The sequence below is a fragment of the Leptonychotes weddellii genome, chromosome 9, assembly GCF_054177405.1.
Source record: "Leptonychotes weddellii isolate Sample4059 chromosome 9, ASM5417740v2, whole genome shotgun sequence".
Classification (NCBI taxonomy): Eukaryota; Metazoa; Chordata; class Mammalia; order Carnivora; family Phocidae; genus Leptonychotes; species Leptonychotes weddellii.
The window spans coordinates 3,040,109-3,063,154 of record NC_138377.1 but is presented as its reverse complement, the minus strand read 5'-3'; the positions used below and the strand labels follow the sequence as shown (position 1 = coordinate 3,063,154).

The 23,046-nt window shown below is 46.7% G+C and overlaps 1 long non-coding RNA gene across 3 annotated transcripts in view; it reads right to left on the bottom strand.

Moving 5' to 3' along the window:
- Positions 1 to 23,046, bottom strand: part of LOC145723353 (uncharacterized) — a 108,770-nt gene that overhangs the window by 38,052 nt on the left and 47,672 nt on the right. The window contains exons 3-4 of one of the 3 annotated variants that reach the window (XR_014148279.1): positions 7,107 to 22,991; positions 2,309 to 5,783 (exon numbers count right to left, since the gene is read on the bottom strand). The exons of 1 other annotated variant lie outside the window; for it this stretch is intronic. This is a non-coding gene — a long non-coding RNA (uncharacterized LOC145723353). One more of the 3 variants, XR_014148280.1, reaches the window with a different exon arrangement.

The window sequence follows — 23,046 nt, the reverse complement described above, 5'->3', positions numbered from 1 at the left end:
GTCTGTAGATCGGGAGGGTGAGAAGTCTTACCCTGTCCTCTACCACCTGCACATCTGCCCCCTCTCCCCACCGCCCGGGTGGCCGAAGCATAGGAGGCGGTCTCACATCGGCACCAGGGTATCTTTAATCACGTCCGTGTGCGAGCGTGCACATCCTTGTGTGAAGGCATGTTGTCTGTGCCCACAGTGTGTACCCTTTTATGTCCCAGAGTGTCCACAGGAAGGACATGTGAGGGTCAAAGTGCCCCGTGGTGTCTCTCCTTTGACCCTGGGTGCACCTGTCCATGGGTCTGTCTGTGAGTGGCCTCCTGAGCTTGGTCTCAGCTCTATTCTTGTGGCTTTTTAAACTTTAAGACAGGCTAATTTTATAAATGGATGAAAGATTTTAACAGACCATTAACAAAAGAAGATATGTACGTGGCTTATAAGCATGTGAAAAGACACTCGACATCATGAGTCCTAGGTGAAATGCAAGTAAAAACCCCCATGTGCCGCCACTACATACTGCCATGTGTTGGCAAGGATGTGGACAAGTGAGAACCATCAAAACCAAACCAAACCAAACCAAAACAAACCAAAACATGTCCATGCTGCTGCACATGTAAAATGGTATAAGCAGTTCAGAAAGCAGTTTCATCATCTGTTCAAAGTTAAATACACACTTATCTTACGACCTAGAAATTCCATGTACCCAAGAGAAAGGGAAATATATGTCCACAAAATAACTTAGACACAATTATTTGAAGCGTATTCATTCACAATAGCCCAAAACGCAAAACAACCCAAATGTCCATTCACTGGTGGACAGACAAATTCTAGCATGTCCATGCCTGGAATACACTTAGCCATAAAATGAAAACTAGTGATACAGCGACAGGGGTAAAAACCAGAAATATTATGCTCAATGTAGTAAGCCAACCTGAGAGTCTATAACATACGATTCCATCTGTTCACAAAAAGCAGTGAGTGGCTGTCATGGCAAGAGGCAGAGGGGACACAAGAGACCTATGGAGGGAAAATGTTCTGTCTTGATCGTGGTGGCGGTGGCTACCACAGGTCACATTCGTCAAACCTCATGTAACTGTAACCTTAATATCATTGATTAATAAAAAATTTCAGACACATATACAATAGGTGGTTTACTTTTAGAAGGGATAGGGCATCTCCAAAATGAGTTAATAATATACTTTTGGAATAACTCCAAAATGAGTTCTGTTCCTTGATGTTCACGAATAATTATGCTTGCAATTAGACCCTTCACTACGGCATTTACTGCAAGAAAGCCAAATTAGAGGGGCAACCAAAAGCATAAAAATTACACAAGTTGATCATGAAAGGTAACCAATGAATGACAAATACCTGACTGCATTGTTTGTAGCCGTGCCCCCAGCCAGTTTACGCTGCCATTGAGCAACGTCACTGGGTGAACACATTCGAAACTCAAAGTCCCAATCTCCCTCCCTCTGTCGCCAACGGGATGTGTAGGCTCAGGCCAGTGAGTTAACACTGGCTCACCAGATTCGTGGTCTCCTGGGTCTGAAAGACACAGTGCTATTCTTAAAGATAAGGATGAAACTAGCAGGTGCCATGATGTGGTCATTGTTGATTTCATTTATGACCATTAATAGGAGGGATGCGGATCAAATAAGCAAGAGGTCTGCTTAAAGGAGCTTCTCCCAGTTTTCCTTCAGCTGAGAATGTCTCTATTTCATGTTCATTCCTAAAGGATACTTTCAGTGGATGTGGAATTCTATGCTCCTTCAGCAACTTAAGGATGTCCCAGTGCCCCAGACCGTGGTTTCTGTGAGAGCAGTCTGCGGTCACAGAGCTGCAGTTCCCACCGGGGCCAACCAAGAGCCACAAACAGGAGGGGAGGATTTCCATCACTCCAACCGTGCCATCCCTCGGCCCAGAAACAGAGGGCTTCCCTTAGGACTTTTCCTGATCACACTTGGTGTGTAGTTCCAAGTTTCCAGCTGTCTCTGAGTCGAAAGGAGGACAGGCTGAAACTCAAAGAAGAAGGTTGCGGGGGGCACTCACGGATGGTGGGGGGCGCTTTCCGCAATCAGCCTGCTGCCATTTCTGTGAGCAGATGCTCCACACATCTTTCCAGGCTTTAATGTCTGCTGGTGGGAGACAGAGTGGCGCGTGCTTACTCCGTCTCGGTCCCAGTTATGTTACCCGGCATGCTGCAAGTTCTGTGAGGGCAGAGACGTCGTCTAGCTTATTAATCTGACTGACCCGAGCTCAGTGTTGTTCATGTAGCCACTCCTCCTCTACAATTCACTGAATAAATCAATAAACAGTGAAGACTAAATTAGGTGATGTTTGTAAAGCAACTGGCCCGGTGTAAAGACGTTCAATATCAGTAAACGATAGTATCTACCTTTGCCTGGAGAGACCTGAAGCTTGTGTGTCTATCTCCAGTATATTCCAACTACTTAACACGGAAGCATTCAAAACAGGGCCAGACGCTCCTACAAGTCACTAACCTGTTGAAGTAAATGAGGCACCTCTCCAAAAATGTTATCCGTAAGCCCCAAGAAAATCTGAGTTTATCCCGTATGCAAATGAGAATTTAAAACATGATTGAAAACACATGGGTGGCGTTTCAAATCGGTGAGGGAAAAGAGAGGTTTTCAATAAATCATATTGAATAGCCATTTAGGGGGAAAAAAACATAGACGTCCTTCTTACTCTCTGTTTCCAAGTAAAGCCTGGATTGGTCTGAATAGACGAAATAAAGCCACAAACGTACTAGGAAAAAACATAACTAAATAGTAGACCTATTATGAGAAAGAACTTTCTAAATAAAATACAAAATCTAGTACCATAAAGGAAAAACTTAATAACTTTGATTTCATAAAAATGTAAATCATTCCTTGTGGAGGTATCATTATAAAGCCAGAAGGCAAGCAAAAAATGAAAATGTGAATTTATTGTAACAATGTACAGAAAAATATGAGCACTCTTGTGCACACGTGCACACACACAGATACACACAGTATCTAAATTAGAATGCTTCGAAAGAGGACTTCTAGGGGCGCCTGGGTGGCTCAGTCGTTAAGCGTCTGCCTTCGGCTCAGGTCATGATCCCGGGGTCCTGGGATCGAGCCCCGCATCGGGCTCCCTGCTCTGCGGGAAGCCAGCTCCTCCCTCTCCCACTCCCCCTGCTTGTGTTCCCTCTCTCGCTGTGTCTCTCTCTGTCAAATAAATAAAATCTTCAAAAAGAAAAAAAAAAAAGAGGACTTCCTACCCTTCTCTCTTACTTCGGCTGACAGAGGGAGGTATATCTTTTGGAGGGAATCCTCAGGACCTAATAATTTGAATTCTGCCTACGCTGCGGAACACCCCCCTCCCCCGGGGCAGGGTCTAGGTGTCGCACAACTCCTAGGGGTACATTCACGTCACAGTCTCCCTGCAGTGGTGGCACCAGGGTCTGGCAGTCTGTGGTCAGCGCTCACTGTCCCTGTACTACAACCCAGGCCGCCCCCCCCTCCACAGCTGCTTCCCCGTTACCCAAACCAGTGAGCTGGCGGAAACTAAACAGGGACCAGATTGCAAGGAAGTCTGGAAAATGCAGCTATAAGGAAGACCTTGGAAGGTCAGGGAGAGGGCTGGTCACATCACGTTTCTCTTTTGCCTGATATGATCGGGGACTACACGATCACAGTCTCCAAAGTGGAACCATCTCTCGTTCCTGGGATAAACGTGTCTCCCAACACATCACTGCATTTTCTCCGTTAAAGGTTTTAGTTGGAATTTTTCATAAGTGGGATGGCCAAAAATAATTTTTGTCCTAGTCTTGTCTGGATTTGGCGTCAGAATTATGCAAACTTCATTGGAGGAGCTGGAAATCATCTTTTCCTATTCTGTAGAGCAGTTTATGTAAGTACCTTATAGGAGACACCTATTCCTTAAAAAGTTAGAGCGTGCCTGCTGCGCGGCCTGGGTCTGTTTTCTGTCATCAGTGTTGTGTCGACACGGGAAGTCTCCAGATTACCTGTTCCTGTTCCCTTTTTCCTGTGGGTTATTTTTCTCTTGAGGTTTTTCCTCTCCGGGGAGAGGGGGGGTCCACGTCAGTTCACCCATTCTCAATTATTCCTAAATAATTTTTAATTTGTTTTTAATTTTCTCTTCAACCGAAGTTATCTAGAAAATCATTTTGTAATTTGTAGGCGGATGGATTCTTTTTTCAAGGTGGCAGAAATCTTACTCCCCGGGGTTGACTGCAATTTCCTACTTCTCCCTTGCTTTGGGAAGCCACGTCCTGTTCAGGGTGGCGATATGCCCAGCTCTAGGGCAGAGACCATGTTTGTCTGAAGCCATCCTACAGCTCCTGTTCCTCACCACCCGCTACTCACTTGGCCAGCCTGCTTTCCCAGGGCAGACCCACGACTCCATCCAGCCCCCTTCCTCCCGCTTTGGCTCTAACATTAAATACCTGGAACCACAGCACAGCATAGAGGGTGAGCCCAGACTGTGGGCTGCGCCTGGGCTCAGCTCCCGTTCCATTAATTACTGGCTCTATAACTTTGGACAAGTTACTGAATCGCGCTCTGCCTCAGTTGCCCCACATGTAAAGCGGAATGCCTTATCGATTTATATGATAATTCAATGAGTGAAAATATAGAAGGGGCTCAGAACAGTGGTTGACACAAAGGAAGTCCTACGAAGTGCCAGGATCATTATAATAATTATTGATATTCTAATAATCATTGCCGTCCTCTTGGGACTGTGAGGACAGGGAGCCAACATATAGAGAACACAGAGCAAAAAGAAAGAAAGGGCTTGGATCCTTGATGAAGATGTTGAACAGAGCTCGGAAAACCCACCTCTAGACATTCAGAGAACATTAAATGTCCCTCCTTAGGTCCTCTGCTCATTTTCGTTGAATGCATTCTAACTGATATGCTTGCTTATATTTTTCATTAATTCAAAAACACGTCTCAGGCACTGTTCTAGGCTCTGGGGACACAGCTATGGAACAGCCTCAAAGAAACCCTCTGCTTCTTGGAGCTCACATTCTTTTTATACTAATTTCTGATTGCTTTTCACGGAAGCCAGAGAAAATAGCCCCATGAGCTCTGCTTTGAGGACTCTCTACTGAGATTTTGTTGCTAATACAATTTTTATAATTGAAAAGTGAAAAGAACTTTTGAAAAGAATGCATGTTCTTGTTTGAAAAGAACGCATACAGACAAGTAGAAGACAAGAAAGGTTAAGGTCCAGATTAGTTTTTTTACATACCAATGTCCAGTTGTTCAAACACTGTTTGTTGAACAGATGCCTCTTTCTTCATTGAATTGCGTTTACACCTTTGTCGAAAACAAAATGGCCATATTCGTGGAGGTAAAGTGAAAGGAGGAGAGGGGAGAGAACAGAAAAGCAAACACCGTAGAAATGCCTAAAATGAAAATACCAAATGTCGGCAGAGTCGTGGCACAGACAGACCCGTCATTCCCTGCAGGCTGGGGTGTTGCAGGCACGATCTCTGTGGCCAGATCCATCTTTTCCGGCTGAAGTAAGTCCTCCAATGCTCTCAAGTGTGTTCTCAAGCAGAAACGCTCACAGACATTGGGCAAAAAGCACAAACGAGAACGTTCCTGGCAGGACGATTTGTTGGGCCCCAGGGTAGAGACCACTCACGCATGGCTTGTCGTTGGCCGCATGGACAGCGCTGGGGTACGTCCACACGATGGACCAAGGCGTGCAAACAAGAAGGAACGCTCTCGCACGACGCACCACAAGGTGGCCAAATCTCACCAATGTAAGTGCTAGAACTAAAGAAGGAAGACGTGAGCGGACGTCCGGAATAATTTCGCTCATGTAAAGTACCAGACCAGGCCACGCTCGGCTGCACTGTGAGAAGCGGGGCCGGTGGCTTACCTTGGTGGGAACAGGGGAATCCTGAGGTTATGGGATGCTCTGTCTCCTGACCTGGCTGCCGGTCACACGGGTGTGCCCAGTGTGTGACAATCCATCCATGCACACACGTGCGCTTGTCTGTGTATCACACTTCGAGTAAGAGTTTAGGAAAAGAGGGAGAAAGGGAGAAGCAGTGGTCCTCTGCACCCCTCGTTCTGCACGTGGGGGTGCACTCTGCCCGCCTGCTCCACAACCAGGCACGTGACAGCACAGCCCCCCTCCCCCCACATATCCTAAGCTTCCGGCTCTAGGGGTGTGGAGGATGCTGAGCCACGAAGCCCAGGACAGGACATGCCCTCGGGAACTTCGAGTCTTGAGGAAGGAGGAGGACCCCACGGCTGACACACCCTCCAAGGCACCAGGTCACTGCGTCCACTGGTAATGCCCGGCTCAGGTGGTCCCAGTAACTCTGCCTACAACCCCGTTTCATCCTCATGAGCTGGTCTGTGCCCCGAACACACAGATCTTTCTGACACCGTCATCTTGGGCCATACCGCTAATGCAGCGAGTCGCTAAGGCAGGCTGTGGGCCCCAGAGCGCTTGTTAGGGAACCAGCGAGAAGCGCTCGATGTCCATGCCTGTCTACAGCACCGACATTTTATGCAATTTCCAGAGCATCACAGGGCCCCTGCAAGCTCCTACTGGGAGCGGGAAATCTTCTTTCTTCTTTCTGAGAGTGGAAAATTGCTCGGTCCTCTCAGGGGAGAGCTGCGGGAATTTAAGCTCTTAAAGGCACAGAAATACCCTGTGGCCAGAAGTAGCTTTTTCTACCTCTGCTCCCCATCCGTCTCTGCCTCTCTCTTTCCCCTAGTTTTGGGGGCTCGGAGTGGGGATGTTGGAAAGCCAGGCCTGTATCGCCCGATATTAGGAGCAGAGACTTAGGGAGAGAGAAAACTGCCACTCCCAACCCCTAGACTCCCGCGTAGGTCCCAAGATCACTGTCACCTCGGCTGTGGAGAACAGGAATCACACTCGGGGCATAAGGGGCTGAAGCCACTGACCACTAGTGAACTGTCAAAATCACCTACATATAAAATTTCCTAAAAAGTTGTGCCATATGGCTCTCACTTTTGACTCATGATGTTAAATAATAGTTGTTTTAATACAGATTCCCATTTTTCTACAGAAAAAGATACAGAACGTTGCCGCTAGCCCTGTACCACAGATGAAACACTGACCCACTGCCCGAGGTGAAGGCCAGTCACTGAGCTCATCCTGACATCTCCTGGGCCTCACCGCATCCGTAGTGAGCAGTCCGTTGGGTTGAAACCGCGTTAAGCCCTCAAACCTCCAAATCAAGCTTGCAAAATATTGGCCGTGTCCTGACGCGCTGGCTGCATCATCCACAACCTGAGAGCATGACCGCTGTCCTCATCCGTGGCTTGAAGGGGCTCAGGGGTGTCGGCATGCACACGGACATCCAGGTGCACGTGCTCACATGCACACACCATGCCAGGCGGCTGGGGAGCTGTCGTCTCATGCCAGGGGGGCCTGTTATCCCTACAGGCAGAGATTCCACTCAAATCCAGAGGCACCTGGACCTGACTTCCCCGAGCCAGCCGCCCCTCTGGAGGGCAGCTCCATAATTTCCCAGCCACCCTGCTAAAGCCGAACGAACCTCAGACATCAGTGTACGGGCGGGGTGGGCAACGAGACCAGAGGGGCAAGCAATTTGTCCAAGGCCTCAGAGAAAAGCCCAACAGGGCAAAGATGGGACCTGCACCTGTTCCTGCTCCCCTCCTCTGTTCCAGGGGCCACCTGGGGAGACATGGGGAGAGGAAGTCACGGCGCTCACAGTAAGGTCCCGGCCCCGAAGCTTCCCATCTTCCTCCCCAGGAACCCAGGACAGATTGTGACACGTGAAGGGTTTGCTGGGCAGGGGTTCAGGCGAGAGTCCAAAGTTTAGCCTCTGCCCGCAGGCAGCCCCCAGGGAGGACCCCTCTCGAAGAAACTCAGCCCAAGTGCAGGGGTAGGAACAGATTCCCCAGGGAGCAGCCAGAGCGGATGGCTCCAGGGCAGAGGAGGAGGAACCCGGCAGTGGGGGGCAAGCAAGACTCTGCTCCTGCTGCCAGGACCCCAGACAGCAAATCCACTCCCTTCCTCCCACCAGCTCCAGGGATGTGCAAGTCTCCCCGTCACCTAGCTCACGTGAGCTCAGGGAAACAGAGTGCATGGGGCCCCAGGTTTGACACCCATGCCGGCCTGTTAGGGCCAACGTGACAAAGCGCCACCGAACAGGCCACTTACGTGACAGAAAGGCACCTCCCACAGTTCTGGAGGCTACAGGGCTGAGATCAAGGTGCCGGCGGGTTGGATCCTCCAGGGCTGAGGGAGGATCTGTTTGGGCCTCTCCCCAGCTTCTGGTGTTTGCTGGCGACCTCGGTCATTCTTCAGCTTGGTGGCAGCGTCCCTGTCCCTCCGGCTCTCCACCTTCATCTTCACATGGTGATCTCCCCGTGCGTGTGTGCGTGCATGCGTGCAAACCTCCCCCTACGATAAGGACGCAGTCACCTTGGATTAGGGGCCCGCCCTAGTCCGGTATGACATCATCGTGACCCGTTACATCCACAGCAACCCTGTTCCCGAACAAAGTCACGTTCGGAGGGAGTGGGGTTTCGGACTTCAGCGCATGAATTTGGGGAGGACACAATTCAGCGATAAAAACGCTGAACACAGGTCCGGCTCTCCGCTCGGCCACTTCCCCACCCTGAACACAAGATGTCACAGCATCAGCCGGCAACGTGCCTCCTTCCTCTGAGAGATGGGGAGGGAGCACCTACCTCGCCGGTTTGTCATGAACAACCCATGAGACGGGGGAGCACCTCTTGCGTGCCCTCCACCTCGAGCCCTAGCGTGGGCTCTGGAAGGCAGGAAGGCATCGATGGCATGACCCCCAAGACCAGCAGCGACCCCGGCGCTCAGGCGGGAAGCCGGCACGCAGGTGCTCCCAGCCCACCCCTGCAGTGACTGCAGAAAGCCATTAAGAGCAAACTACATGTGGAACCACCATAAATCGAGGGGCTCAGTTGGCTGTTCTCCTGCAGTTCTGACCCCTGCCCCCCCAAACCCGCGTTTCTCTTTGATGCATTCCTAAAGGAGCTGGGCTCCAGATGTTGTCAAGAAAGAAGGCATTTGCAAGGATGCCTGTGTTCAACTGCCCATGTTGGAGATTTATTTACTTGATTTATTCTTCCTGGATTACGTTATTTACTTGATTTATTCTTGTTCCAGCAAGATTTGAGGGGATATACGGTGAATAAAATCCATTTTGGATAAGTGGATCGGCGCCCCACAATTAGCGGGACAGGGCCAGAATAACTGAAAAACACAAATAATCCCCAATTCCCGTTTGATCTCACAGCTGGCTTCTCAGACCAGATGTACCTCCTTGCATAGGCATGTTATTTTTAAACCGTGAGGCTCAGCGTGTTCAGGTGCTGTGCACGTGATAGTGAGGATGGGGTGCCTGAGGACGGGGTGGGGGGGCTTCCAGGCCAGCCGCACCAAGGGAGCAAAGAATGGGACGGGAGAGAGAGGTGGTGTTAGAGACCCGCCATGCGAAACGCCTTGCCTTTCCTACCAAACCCAAATTGAATCCCCAGACACTCTGTCTCTTCAAAATTGCGACTTAACCTTGGAGCACTGCCTGGGGGGGTCCGAGGTTGGTCGTGTTAGCCATTCACCTCCAGAAAGCCACGTCGAAGCCTGGCTCTTGCCACCTGGTTCTGGTGATCCGTGAATTTGGCCTCTGGTGGCTCCTTTGCCGCATTAAACACAGTGTCACCCACGGTGAGCGAGCTGGCAGGCTCTGCTCCTGCACCACGCCCCAGGGGGCCCCGGCTGGCCCCGGATGATATGCAGTGCCCAGCCAAGCACTCCAGGAGGGGTGCTCTCCATGGCACATGCTGCCCCTCCATGCCAGCCCCTGCGCCCAGTCTGGAACTAGTCACACTTTAACTCCCTGGCGACCCAGAGGAAAGGGGAGAAAAGCGCACACTGAATCTCTATTTGGGGAGGAGCCCGGGCACCATCAATGCCCCTGCCTGCTCTAATGGGCGTTTGCCCAAAGCAAGAGGACAGCCTTGTGGGGTGCATCACGCCATTGTTCCCTGAGCAGGTTCCTACATTGCAGGACCCTTTGGGGTCACCCTGCATGGCAGCCAGTGTTCCCACAGAGCCACCCCCCAAGGCCAGCACATGCTGCTGCAATCCACCCCTACAGGGCCCCAGGCGTTGTCCCTCAAGTCTCTCCGTTGGCATCATCCCTGGCAGCAGCCCGAGGCAGCCCCATGCTGGCCTGTCCATCACTGAGCAGCGAAAGGGAAGGCGGTCCCACCTTGGGCCCTTTTCCTACTGGGAGATTCCCGAGCTCCCCTGTAAACGTGCCCACCTCCTCCCAGAACCTTCTCTGTGAGCCAGTATGGAAAAAGGAGGGTGGCCTTTGAAACACCAGGGGAGCCCCCGAGTCGCCTCCCCCAAGGCAGTGGGGGCCTGGCTAACACTTCAAACTAGAAGAAGTCGGCAAAAACGACAGGAAAAGAACATCTGCTCCATGGGGACCGTCTGTGTCTAAAGGGACACTGAAGAGGTGGGCTGGGCTCTGCCCTGAGGTCACAGCCCCACTGTGAGACTTGTAAGGTGCCCACTGGGTATCGCCCACTCCATCCCGCCCTCCTGCTGGGGAAGCCGAGGGCCTCGTCCTCTAGTACGTGGGGAAGCTGAGATCGACCCAGGTCCGGGGCGCACCTGAGAACTTGCTTCCCTTTGATCTCTGGCAGGGAAGGAAAACGGGACCCGCAAAAGGGGAAGCAGCTTGCAAAGGTCTCAAGGCAAGGGATGGGCTTCTAACCTCGCTTCCGCATCAACGGTTATCTGCCATCAAGCCTTCCGGGCGCCAGCACATTGGGCCGCGGGCTGGGGTGAATCGAGGCTACTTAATACGTCCATCCTGGTCCTGCCTTGTAATTAAGATTCCGGGAATAAAGTAAGGCCGGGGGCTTTCATGGGCGATCTGCCTTCAGATAGTGCAGGTCAGCTTTAGGCACCAGCGCCGTCCTAATGAATGGCTCCCTTTGGGTCTGAAAGAAAAGATGTAATCGGCCCACACAAAGCACGTGCTGTGCAATTACAAGAATCCACATGGATGGGCTGACCTGTGACCTATAAAACAGAATGAAGATTTTCAAATATCACCAGGAGGTAGGGAAAGAGATGGCTGGTCAGCTGCTCCTGCCTTCTCACTCCCCAGGGTGGAAGAAAGAACAAGATCGGGAGACCTAGAAAGAAATGGGGCAGGCTTTGAACAGCCTTGGTACAATTTTTCGGTTGTAGGGTCTTTTGTAGGGGGGGAGACGCTAATGCTCATTTTTGCACTCCATATCCAGATGCGTATGACAAAATAGTTTTTCTTTGCTGCCGGACGCTAGCATGCCGGCAAGTTATTTCTTGCTCAACAAAGCAGAACCTCCAACAGCCATAGGATGTGCTCATTACGTTCTGCCAGAATATTAAAGAGAGTACATTTTGGGGCAGGGGGGTGTCATGGTGAAAAGCACAGCCATACCCACTCCTTACGGGACCTGGATTCCTGAGCTCGGGGCCAACTGTCCATGTTCGGGGCTGAGAACCTACTGAGGGCAAATAAAGATTGCTTATCCATTCTTCTGTCTCCAGACTTGGGGAGCTGTGTCTCATCTCTCGGGGAAGATCCTGACCCATCACATGGCAGCTTAGTCAACTATCAGGGACCCCCAGCAACAGGGAGGTCAGGGAGGGGCCGCAGTTTCTCGTGAAATCTACAGACGCGGCCTTCGCCTCCATGCCACCGCGCCGGGGAAACCTGCAGGGGAGCAGCGAGCTCTTCTTTCCTTCTCTTTTAAAATCAACACCCGTCCCCAGATTTGCTTTTGGCAAACATTGCTTAACTACCGCTGTTCTCTCTGAAGTCACTGGAGAGAGAGAGTTGGATAATGAGCTGGCATGCTCTTTTGAAATGTTTACTGTGTTCCTTAAAGCAAGGGACATGCTGGTTCCTAAACTAATTTGGGGTTGCTAGATCTTTTCTACTCTTTTTGGAGATCTGCGAAGTAAACACATGGACTTAAGTATAATTAAGCTGTATCAGGGAGTCAAATAAACAGTCATGGGTCTTCCTAAAGGGTGAACCGTTGCGGATCTGCAGGTAGAAATTTTTCCTTGATTCTTCCCCCCGCCAGAAAGGAAAAAGGAATGCCTGAGTATTACGATGATACATCCCAGCACACCCCAAAGATTCAGGGATGACAGACCAGGTGGTCTTGCCTTTGGTTCGGCAGGGCCACAGTGCCTGTGGCTCAGAGGATGGACCCCAGCGCCCCGGAAAGCCTCCTACGTGCAAACTCGGTTTTGTAATGGGGCTTATGTTTGAAAATTTTTCTGAGCCTCAGCCTAGAACATTTCATGGTCTTGTTTAAAGAAAAAAATTAAAACTCAGGGCATCCAGTCTTGTGTAATTTCTGAGGACTATAATAAATGTGTCCACGTAAGCCCTAAATTCCCACTTTCAAAATGAAGATCCAGGGTTAGGACGACATTTATATAAATTTCACTTGGTATTTTGGTGGAGTGTTTTTCCCAAGGAGTTCAAAGGCATTTATAGATATTGTGATTAGTGCTTGTGATATCCCGGTGGGGTGGCAAATTCTATTAGCTCAGTTTTACAATTGGGAATAGAAAATCTTGCAGCAGCCAAATGACTTGGCAAAAACCATATGGCATGTCACTGATGGCATTTTGAGAAGGAAACAGGTTTCATCAAAATCTTTGTCCAGTTTGCTTGCAGGATTATTATTTTTTTTAATATTAGGTAACACAAGGTGATTCCCAGGGTCTGTGTTAAATATCACCCCCATTTCCAGCCTGCTGGGGCAGGGTTCACCTGTGCAGAAAGGGGCACCGCGGAGCCCCCCTCCGTCTGTTGGGAAGGACAGACTCCCTGCATCATCCTGGCCATCTGGAGGGCTGGGTCCAGAAAGCAAAGACGGGCGTCCTGAGCAGAGAGCGCCCAGGAGAGGGGACGCAAGAGCCCAGGGAGGGACTCCCCAAGCCCCCTTCCCTCCGCACAACCCCCGGCTCGCAGTGACCTCCTCTACGCGCGGTCCAAACAAGAAGTAGAGAAGGAAGAACAAGAAGAAAGACGTGGGCTTGCTGTACAGGGCAGATGGCGCATTGAGAACAGATGCCAGGGACGAAGACGACACTGCGACTCCTCGTCGGCTGCCACGTCTCCCCTGGGGGAAGGACCTCCAGCGTGCAGAGCAGAGTGAGTAGTGGCCAGAAGTCAGGGGCCAGCCCGCTGCTGCTGGCCAAAGGGTCCTGGGCCCCTAGGCCCTGCGATCCTATTCCAAGGCATGTCCCGACCCTGCACTCACTCGTCCGATGGTCCTATTGGAGGGGACGTGTGAGTGTAGGAAGGTGGGGACACTAGCTGCGGGCCCAGGACGCCCACCCCTGAGGTCCTCCTTCCCTGGTCACAGCCACTCCCTCCACCTCAGCCTCTCGTCCCCGCCTCGGGGTCCCCACGGTCCGGGCCATCTGACAGGAACACCGCTCCCCGCCCTGTACCCACACACACATCCTATTTGCACGCAGTCTCCCCAGCCAAGGCTACCTTCCCGGACCCGCATCTGGGGTCAAGTCCCTCAACCCAGGCCATCCCAGCCCTCGCCTGCAGGTGACCATGGACAACTGAGACCGAGTCATTCATTGCTACTTCGTGCCCGAGCGGCGGGCGTCTCTACCGCAGGAAGGTTACGCCCCATCACGTGGCACGTTTGCTTTCTCCTGTTCACTGCCACTTGCCCAGGGCTAACGCGGCATCCAGAAATATTTAACAAACTCTTAAAGTAAATCGTTCATCAGTTTGGTCCAAAGAAAGGACCACACAGAAGGCAGGGTGGTGGTGGGAGGAAGTCATGGGTTTAGTAGACCCATACATGGAAATACTGAACATTCTCTCAGGTGGTTCTGACTCCTCTCCACGGCCCCAATTTCCCATTTCTAGGACCTCGGTCTTCTGACTCCCAGGGCACGCCATTGGCCCCCACATCTGTCCCACACCTGCTCCCTAAGGGACATAGGTGTCCCTGAACCAGAGATGTCCAGGGCTCAGCCCGCGTTTTCCACGTGGGAATCATGTGCCCTCTTAACATGGCCTTGCAAATCCAGTGAGGTCTCTTCCCTAAAGGGATGCTTCTTCTGTAGGGAGCAGGGAACTGAGTTGCATTTCCCAATATTCAAAAAACATTTTTTTCCCCAGTAAATATTTTCCACAGAACTTTCTGGTCTCTGCTTGTTTGAGAGAGGTCAGTTAGGATTTTTACATTTTAGCTATGCTTCAGGATACACAAGAGATTCCAAATATGAGCTTCTAATGCCTATATTTTATAAAATTAGGACTGCTCATTCAATTATAAGTAAAGGCTCCACCAGCATTCATGGCATTGTTGTAAGCCTTTTTTGTTTTTTTCCTCAAACACAACTCTATGTCTCCCAGTGGGAACATCACAAAAACACCATCAGAAATGAAGGTGCTAGTGCTCTACCCCGCTCCCCGGATGCCTTCTCCAAACACCCAGAGGCCTTTTCTCAAAAGCAGAGAAACTCTCCAAGGAGGAAGTGGTTTGGACATCTGTCATTGCTATGAGAACATGACTACCAGTCCTCATAAGTGGTAGAAATAATTCCAGAAGAATGAAGCAATAGGTAAGTGGGATCTTAAGAGGAGAAGTGGGGGAGAGGAAGGGTGGGAGGCAGGGGCTGGATGGGAGAGAGAGAACAAATAGAAGGAGGGAACAGGGCCATGGATGCATCCCTGACGAGCCGACTCCCCCCCCGGGCAATGCAGAGATGTCTGTCACGGGTGTGCTGGGTGGTGAGATTTGTCACAGAGCTCCTTTTAATTATGTAAAAATGCCCTGAAACTGAAACTAACAGAGTGGGGGCAGCAAGTTTTCCCATCCATGTAATCTTATCTTTTCCAGTTCCCTTCTTTGAACTTCACTATCCTTTAAAAAAAAAAAAAAAATCCACCAACCTAAAGCTATACATGTTACGCATTGCCAAATGGGTCCAAAGATGATCAGTTTCTGAAATTTGAAGGTTTATTTCATTTAAATAATTGTTACATACTTATAACTCACATTTACTTCAAGTGTTTTTAATTTTTTATGATAGATGGCACATCTGTCTTTGCCAATTACCCAGAGGCAGACACAAGTCTGAGAACAGAAGAAGCCATTAACACCGCAGTGAAAGACAAGTGGAAATCTTCTGCGTTTCGACTTCATATTTTCTACGGTGTCAAGCTGTCATTTTCCTACAGGGAGAGGACACAGGGAAACCCGAAACCCGATGAACACATTTTCAGCAGCGGAGATAATCTCATCCTCCTCATTTGCTGAGCTCCCAAGATGAGCAACTATACTTTCTGAGAAATTCCTTTTAACACCTTCACAGATTCTAGAAACCAGCGCTCTCTGCCCAGGCTGAGACAGGCTCCTCTCCCCTCCTCACACGGTAGTCTGTTTTCATATAATCTGTGAGTTTCCGAGCACGGACTGCATCTCCTGCACCCACTGTGCGTGAGGAGACAGGGTCTCCAGGGCCAGGGCCTGGTCGCCACGTACAGGAGGCTCTCCCATCGTCCCACTCATTGCCACAGAGCCAACCTGATTCTCTACTCCTCGCGTTCTCGCTCGTCTCCTGGGGTCTCTCCTTGAATGCTGCGGCCAGAGTGACCTTTGAACCACACAAGTCTGGCCAGGTGGACCCCTACGTAAAAACCTCCTTTAGTGCCTGGAGGAAAGACCAAGATCCTGAGTTTCACGTTGAAGGCCCTGGGAAGCCTAGCCCCGGGAGATGCTCCAGCCCTGTCTGCCACCCCTTTCCCTCCCACCTCCTTTGCTGTGGCCACCCACTGGACAACACAGTCCTCAAAGCTGTTTGCTGTTTCCATTACCATTCCTCCCACCAAGCAACACTAACAGAGTACTCAGGGCTTGCCGGGCACTGTGATGGGTGCCAAAGATGGAGGCGGCCACCAAGAGTTTGCAGTTCACTAAGTTAAAAGTGATGTAGGTTCGGGGCGCCTGGGTGGCTCAGTCGGTTAAGCGACTGCCTTCGGCTCAGGTCATGATCCTGGAGTCCCGGGATCGAGTCCCGCATCGGGCTCCCTGCTCAGCGGGGAGCCTGCTTCTCCCTCTGACCCTCCCCCCTCTCATGAGCTCTCTCTCTCTCATTCTGTCTCAAATAAATAAATAAAATCTTAAAAAAAAAAAAAGTGATGTAGGTGCTGGACTCAGCTCTTTTGCCTGGACCCCGGGAGAGCACCTTGACTGTCATCCTCCCGGCTGCCTAACCGAGAGGCCATTCTTTCATGTTTGCAAAGGAAAGTTTACAGATGGCACATGTGTGGTGCACCTCACACCCATTACGATAGTTACTATTAAAAAAACCGTAAAATAACAGGTGTTGGCAAGGATGTGGAGAAACCGGAACGCCGTGCATTGCTGGTGGGAATTGAAAATGGTGCAACTGCTGTGAAAGAGCCTGGTAGTTCATCAAAAAATTAAACAGAATTACCACATGACCCAGCAATTCCATTCTGGATGTATACCCCAAAGCACTGAAGGCAGGACTCAAATTGATATTAGCACACCATATTCATAGCAGCTTTATTCCCAGTAGATGAAAGATGGAAACAACCCAAATGTCCATCAGTAGATGAGTGGTTAAACAAACTGTGGTATGCCCATACAGCGGAATATTACTCAGCTGACACTTGAAAAGGAGATTCTGACACACAACATGTCCTACAACACGGATGAACCTTGAGGACGTTATGCTGAGTGACATAAGCCAGTCACAGAAAGACAAACATTTTATGATTCCACTTACGTGAGGTAGAGGAGTCAAGTTCATAGAGACAAAAAGTAGGATGTGGGTGTCAGGGGCTGGGGAAGGGGACAATGGGGAGTTAGTGTTTAGTGGAGAAAGAGTTTCAGTTTGGGAAGATGAAAGAAAGTTCTGGAGACGGATGGTGGTGATGGCTACACAACACTGTAAACGTGCTTAACACCATTGAACGGTGCACTTAAAAATGGTTAGAGTGGTAGATTTTATTTTTTTATTTATTATTTTTTATTACTATTTTTTAACGATTTTATTTATTTATTTGCCAGAGAGACAAAGATTGCACAAGCAGGGAGAGTGGCAGACAGAGGAAGAAGCACAGTCCCCGCCGAGCAGGGAGCCCGAAGCAGGGCTCGATCCCAGGACCCTGGATCATGACCTGAGCCGAAGGCAGACGCTTCACCGACTGAGCCACCCAGGCGTCCCAAAGTGGTAGATTTTATATATATTTTACCACAATAAAAAATGCATATGTAGAATTTCTGCTTCTGACCACGACACAGTTACAGGGCCCCGATTTACCCCTCCACATTAAATGACAACCAGACAAAACAACTAAAAAAAAAAAGATAAAAATAATTTTCAGATGTAGGCCAGCAGACAGCACAGGACCGTGATCCTTGCAAGATGGGAACAAATGAGGTCTGCCTTCTGGTCGCCCCAGCTTCCTACATTTCCAGGCCACACGGCAGGAGGGGCAGCCCAAAGAGAGCCTGGGGTTCTCCCTCACATGAGCAGACAGGGCTGAGAGTCCAGGGAGGCCAAGGAGGCTAGAACTTCAGGGCGGCATTCGAGAGAGGAAGGAGCTGCAGAAGAGGAGTGGGTTTCAAGAAGAGACAGATTTAAAGTTCTGCAGAGGGGGCCCCGGGAGACTTCAGCTGAGCACCTGTCAGCACGCACATGTGAGGCCTGGGAAGAGTCACCAGAAAGGATGCAGAATTATCTCTGAAGCTAGAAATAGCTAGTGTGCTCACCAAAGCAGAGAAACCTTGTCATACACAGGGCATCAGGAAGAATACTCAGAAGGATACTACCTCAAGAAAATTAGCCCTATGCTAATGGCCATTCTGGTCTTGTCTAACAAAGCTTAAAAGTAAGGGTCAAAAGGATTGAGCTATTTCCAAGAAACATAACAGCTTCCAAGAACAAAGCTCAAGAGTGTGTAAAGGAATATAAAAATATCCAACATGCAACAAAATAAAATGTATAATCCTCTCTCCAATCAAAAGATTATTAAGACTACAAAGTAACAGGAAAATGTGACTCATAATGGGGGGAGGGAAGCAATCAATAGGAACATACTCAGAAATAACACAGATAATAGAGCTGATAAAAAAGGGTATTAAGTAATTATTGTAACTATATTTTTTCTATGTTAGAAGGGTAGAGGAGAACATAAACATGTTGAAAAGATACGTGGAATAGATCTAAAAGACACAAATTGAATTGGCAGAAATAAAAAAAATGAGGTCTAGGATTACACATTACAGAACAAAAATTTAGTGCACGTGAAGACTAAATAGCAATTGAAGCCATCCAAAAGAAAACAGAGTAAAAAGATGAGAAAAAAACTGAAGAGAATTAGTGAGCACTGGGAAACACTCAAACAGTCTAATATACATTCATTGGAGTCCCTGAAGGAGAGGCAGGTAGGGAAGAAAAATATTTGAAGAAGTAATGGTTGAAATTCTTCCAAATTTGGTGAAAACTATAAACCCAAAAATACAATAAGCTAAATGAACCCCAAGTATGAGAAGTATGAATAAAACTATAGCAAGGTACCTCATAGAACCAGTGATAAAGAGAAAACTTTAAAAGCAGCTGGAGTGGGGAAGAAGGGCATATTATGTTGAGGCCCAATTTCTCATCAAAAACAATGCATGCCAGGAGACAGTACAGCAACATCTGAAAGTTTAAAAGCTGCCAATCTAGAGTTATTCCTCAGAAAAGGAAATACCTTTCAAAAATAAGGGTAAAAAAAGGACTTTTTCAGACATACAAAAGCTAAAGAAATTCTTCACCAGCACACCTCTACTGCAAGAAATGATAAAGTCCTTTGAGCAGAAAACAAATGGTAATGAAAATTTGGCTTTATACCAAAAAAATAATAATAATAATAAGATGAGCACCGGAAATGGTTAATTATTGGGTAAATACAAAAGACATTTTCTCTTATCTAAAAAAGATTTGTTTAAAAGATAATTGACTCTTTCAAGTAAACATAATAACAATACATTGAAGGGTTTAAAAGACAAGTAGATATAAAGGCATGACAGTATTTAGCACAGACACTGGAAAGGGAGAAACAGAAGTACAGCCTTGTAAGATTGTTACACTATATGTGAAGAATTCTAATATTACTCAAAGATAGACTGCAATAACATACTTTTAAAGTATACTTATACTTTTAAAAAAGTAAATTTTCAAAAAATCCATTAGTCATTTATTTATTTTTTAATTTTATTTTATTATGTTATGTTAATCACCAAACATTACATAATTAGTTTTTGATGTAGTGTTCCATGATTCATTGTCTGCGTATAACACCCCATGCTCCATTCAATACGTGCCCTCTTTAATACCCATCACCAGGCTAACCCATCCCCCCACCTCCCTCCCCTCTAGAACCCTCAGTTTGTTTCTCAGAGTCCATAGTCTCTCAGGTTCGTCTCCCCCTCTGAGTCCCCCCCTTTATTTTTTCCTTCCTACTATCTTCTTTTTATTTTTAATATACAATGTATTACTTGTTTCAGAGGTACAGGTCTGTGATTCAACAGTCTTACACAATTCACAGCGCTCACCATAGCACATACCCTCCCTATGCCATCAAAAACTCTGAAATCTTGCCATCTGCAACAACGTGGATGGAACTATAGGATATTATGCTAAGCAAAATAAGTCAATCAGAGAAAGACATGTGTCATATGATCTCACTGATAATGAGGAATTCTTAATCTCAGGAAACAAACTGAGGGCTGCTGGAGTGGTGGGGGGTGGGAGGGATGGGGTTGCTGGGTGATAGATATTTATTTATTTTTAAAGATTTTATTTCTTTATTTTAGAGAGAGTGTGTGCACATGCAGTGGGGGAAGGAGAGAGGGAGAGGGAGAGAGAGAATCCCAAGCAGACACAGCGCTGAGTGCAGAGTCCAATGTGAGGCCCTACCCCATGACCGAGAGATCATGACCTGAGCTGAAACCAAGAGTTGGATGCTTAATGTTCTCAGCCACCCAGGTGGCCCTCCATTAGTCATTTAAAGTGTAAGACGCATATACTTTAAGCTTTTGGGATATCATATCATTCGTTACATTAAAAATGTATAATACAAAAATGGGAATAAGCTTTAAAATTAAAGCAAATGAACTTAGGTGACTATAATTTCCTTATAGTTAAAAAAAAAAAGTCTATACTATAAGCCCTAGAGCAGCTTCTATTTAAAAAAAGAAAGGTAGAGTGAAGAAGTCAACAGAGCAAAAAATTGAAATAATCAAAGTCACTCAATTTATCCAAAGGAAGTCAGGAAGGAAAGAACAAAGAGCATATGGGACACATAGAAAAAAAGCAATATAATAGATTTAAACTCAATTATATCAACAAGCACATTAAATGTAAATGCTCTAAACACTTCAAATAAAAGGCACAGACTGTCTGATGAATAAAAGAGCAAAAACAAACTACATACTGTCTAAAATAAATCCACTTTGGGGGCACCAGTGTGGCTCAGTTGGTTAAGCAACTGCCTTCAGCTCAGGTGATGATCCCAGGGTCCTGGGATCAAGCCCCACGTCAGGCTCCCTGATCAGGGGGAGCCTGCTTCTCCCTCTCCCTCTGCTGCTCCCCCTGCCTGTGCTCTCCTGCTCTCTCCCTGTCAAAAATAAATAAAATCTTAAAAAAATAAATAAATAAACCCACTTTTATTAAAAAGATATAGATAAATTAAGAGTAAAGGATGGAAACACAATACATCACCCAAAGAATAATCAGAAGAAACCTGGAGTGGTTATATTAATATCAGACAAAGTACGTTTTGAAGCAAAGAGTATTACCAAGGATTAAGAGAATCATTTAATGATGATAAAGGAGTCTATTCATCAAGAAGACATAACATAACAATTATAGTTGGAGACTTCAGAAACTTCTCTTAACAACTGATAGACCAAGTACACAGAAAATCAGTAAGGATAAAGAAATCCTGAACAATACTATAAGCCAATTTGACCTGATTTGAGATCTATAGAATATGCTACCTAACTGAAGAAGAATGTTCTTTTCAAGTGCACACAAACATTTACCAAGGTAGATCTTATTCTGGGACCCAAAAAAATGAATAAATTTATAAAAATTCAAGTCATACAAGGACTATTCTCTGGCCACAATGAAATTAAATTAGAAATCATACCTGAAAGATATTTGAAAAAAAAATCCCCTAAATATTTGGAAACTAAATAATGCACTTCTAAATAACTCATGCCAAAGAAGGAATCACAAAGACTATTAGAATCATATTTTGAAATGAAGAAAAATTAAAACATGACATGTCCAAATATGTAAGATGCAGCTAAAAGTGCTTACCATGAAAGTTATAGCACTGACCACCTAATTAACAAATGAGCATGTTCTTGAAATAATGACCTTAGCTTCCACCTTAGGAAGTGAGAAAAAGGAGAGAAAACTTAACTCAAAGTAAGCAAGAGACAAGAAATAATAAAGACAATAATAAATAAATGGAATAGGGAGAAGAAAAGTGATAGAGAAGATCAACCAAACCAAAAGCGAGGTATTTGAAAAGATGTATAAAGTTGATAAATCTCTAGCCAGGCAGATCTGGAAAAAGAGATAGAAGAAACAAATTACCAGTATCATAAATGAGAGTGGGGAGAGACATCACTACAAATCCTACAGGCAAAAAGTAATAATAATGAGAGATTGTTATGAACAATTTTTAGATGACTAAACTCAGTAACTTAGATGAAATGAGGAAATTACTTAGAAGACAAACATTTTCAGAGTTCACTCAAAAAGAAACAGATAATCTGAATGGCTTAGCCTTATATCTATTAAAGAAATTGAATTTGTAGTTAAAAACTTTCTCACAGAGAAAATCCCAGGCCCATATGGCTTCACTGGAGAATTCCACCAAGCGTTGAAGACAGAAGCAAAATTAATTCTACAGAAACCCTTCCAAAAAACTAAAGAGGAGGGAACATTTTCCAACTCATTCTATGAAGCCAGCATTACCCTGATACCAAAACCAGAAAATGATATTATAAGATAGCTACAGAGTATTATCCCTCACGAACATAGATGCAAATTTTCTTTTAAAAATTGAGCATATCTAATCCAACAATATACAGAAAGGATAATATATCCTGGCTAAATGGGGTTTACGAAGGAATTGCAGAGTTGATTTAACATTTGAAAATCAATGTAATTCATCATATTGGCAGAATGAAGGAGAAAAGACGTATGATCACATCAGTAAATGCAGGAGACTCATTTCACAAAATCTAACATGTCATGCCTTGCAAATATTCTCAGCAAATTAAAATTAGAAGAAATTCCTCAATATGAGAAAGAGCACCTGCAAGAAAGTTACAAGGAACATCACTAATGGCAGAAGGCTGAATGCTTTCCCCTAATTTCAGGAACGAGGCAAGGATGTCTGTTCTCACCATTTTGGCTCTTGCTGTCGTTCTCACCACTTTCATTCAGCACTGTATTGGAAATTCTAGCTAATGCAGTATGGCAAAGGGAAGACATAAAAAGCAGACGTATTGGAAAAGTTAAAGTAAAATTGCCATATTTGTTCATGACATGATCATCTACATAGAAAATTCTAAGGAATCTACCAGGAAGAAAAAAAAAAAAAAAGGCCGCTAGAACTAATAAGTGAGTTTGCCAAGTTTGCAAGATACAGATTAATAAAAATATATTGTTATTGCCACATATTAGCAAGAAAAAAAAAGAAATTGAAATTTAAAAAAATAAAATCACTATGATCTCATCAAAACAGATTAAATGCATGGGATTAAATTTGACAAAAGAAGTGCAAATACCACTGAAAACAAAGCAGTGTTGAGAGAAATAAAGACCTATTAAATAGAGAGGAGTATCTTTGCCCCCTGCTCAAAATAAAGCTGTTACCTTTCTAGCCCTGTCCGCCATGGT